The following is a 2,368-nucleotide window of genomic DNA, read 5'->3' on the forward strand; positions in this document are numbered from 1 at the left end:
GTTGGATGCTCCACTTGTGGATGTGAGTCTGCAGGTCCACGGCAGAGTTTCAGGAGAAAAGCAGCCGGCGCATAGTTTCATGATGGATGCATCTTCTCTTGCACTTGTGCCAATGCAGTTAGTGTGGAGCAGACTGCAGCTTCGGTCCAACCAGGCGCGCTTCTCTGTGCAAACGCAAGCAGTGGTGGTGGTAGGCTGGTAGCAGTATCCTCCGGGTGCCCTGCACCAAAATGTTTCTCCACAAAAGACCACAGTGACGCTCGAAAAAGCTCCAAGTTACAGATCTGTGTGTCCGCTCCCGTCCTCACATAAAGTCATTTCTCCTCAGCCTTGCTTGCTCGGGGGAAGTGCGGAGCTGCAGCCTTCATGTGGACGTTGCATCCTCCCAGTGCACTCGGTGAGAGGACTCTGCGCTATTGATCAAGACAGCAGAGCAAATAGCACATGTGGGTCGTGCAGTTGGAGAAAAGAGGAGTATCCCCGTGCGTCCTTCCTTGAGCTGCTCCTCAGAAAGCAGAGGATTTACGTTGAGGCTTGAGTGCAGCCGTGTTACCTCGTGTCATGCGCACTGAGGATACTCTACTCACTGGAAACCCCGTTACTCACTTTCTGCACCGTGGGCACAAATGCGGAGACAAAGACGCACTCCTGAGCTCAGCTGCCTGAAAAGTTTCTGAACGCTTCAACGCGGAGTCAAGAACACAATAAATAAAACATGTGCTCATCGAAAATTAATGAACAGTCAAAGGCTGTGGAAGAAATCTACTCATAGTATTATGACTTCAGTATTATCAGCAAATTATCCTTGACATATTCAAAGGAAGCCCGCAGCAGAATGGCTCATGTTGGAATTAGCTGTGATTAGATTATTTATATGATTGATTATCGTCACAGAGAGGCTACATAAACATGTAATAACTAATGTCGTTTGCAGGCGGAGCTCATTTTAATTCTAATGAGCAATTTAAATCATCTAAATCAGTGCATCCTAATATTATTTTCATTTTTGCGATAGTTTTCTCAATTCAATCAATTAACCGGTTGATCTAAATGTCAAATATTGTGGCCTAATTTAAAAATGTCAAATATTGTGGCCTAATTTAGTTAGAAAATGCCCATTGTTTTACACCTACAGTGTACACCTACAGTGTAAAACCGGCAGATATTCAGTGTGATGTCCTACGGACACAGGGGGAGAACAGTGAACAGTGCAGCCTGCAGTGTCTCTCTCTGAAATATAGTGAAACAGAACAATAAAGTAGCAGGAAGTTAAAAGTATTTGCTACTTTTCACCACTAGAAATGATAACAATAGGCCGGAGCCCCTCTAAGCGTGTGTGTGTGTGTGTGTGTGTGTGTGTGTATGTGTGTCTGTTGCACATGTGATTTCCCAGTAGCACTAAGAAAATGGTTGAATGCAGTGAGACATGATCTCACCCTGCCGTCACTGTCTCACTTGATCTAAAATGAGTAACGACCCACTCTGCTCCTGCTCTTAAGACCCTGCTTTTAAGACTAATCGGTGAGACGGAGAGTTTCTGATACTTTTTTGGGGAGTTGTGCGCTTTATCCCGAGATTTAAATTAAACAAAAAGACAAAAGAGGCGCAGTCACGTTACTCGGCGGGTCAGGATTTCCTACTGACAGTTTTCAGAACAATAGGACTTTTACAAGGCACACAACAAGGCTCAAGCGTCCATTCGAGGAGGAAAAAAAAGAGGAGCAATATCCCTTTGGGTTGGTGGATACGCAGTGGGGATTCTAACAAAATCAATGACGACCTGGAGCTGCTGATCCATAAAAATACCCATGAAACTATCGACTGCTGCTTTAAAAAGACACGTTATTCAACTGAAGTGGAAGCAGTGAGTCTCTGTCACACACACACACACACACACACACACACACACACACAAAACTGTCGCTTTAGAGTTCAGAAATGATGTTTAGTTATATAAAATGAAAAAAAAAAAACACCTTTAAGACGATTCCTCAAATGCCCAAACAAGAACAGATGATGCCAGAGCCCAAAACTGTGTCCACATTGCAGTGACAGGCGGTAGCTGTTTTCTGGGGAGAAGACAGCAGTGGGCTTGCAGAAGGCTGCTGTATTGATTATGATTTTTAATCTAGCTAATTGGCTTACAAATATCAAAGCAGACTGCAGAACAAGGGCAAACTCAGCACACTTATCTCAGCCGTACACACTGACTGTCCTTGTCAATTTTAATGCTTGTTTAGCATGGATAAGCAGACTACACACTTAATAATAACACTATAACAAATGATTTGTAGCCTTAAGCGGACATAAAGACATTTTTCATTGTATTTTAAAGATTTTGCACAATAAAGAGCTAAGACACAACTGT

The sequence above is a fragment of the Trachinotus anak genome, unplaced genomic scaffold (assembly GCF_046630095.1).
Source record: "Trachinotus anak isolate AG129_WGS33_773 ecotype Australia unplaced genomic scaffold, CSIRO_AGI_Tana_v1 ptg000007l, whole genome shotgun sequence".
In the NCBI taxonomy this organism is placed as follows: Eukaryota; Metazoa; Chordata; class Actinopteri; order Carangiformes; family Carangidae; genus Trachinotus; species Trachinotus anak.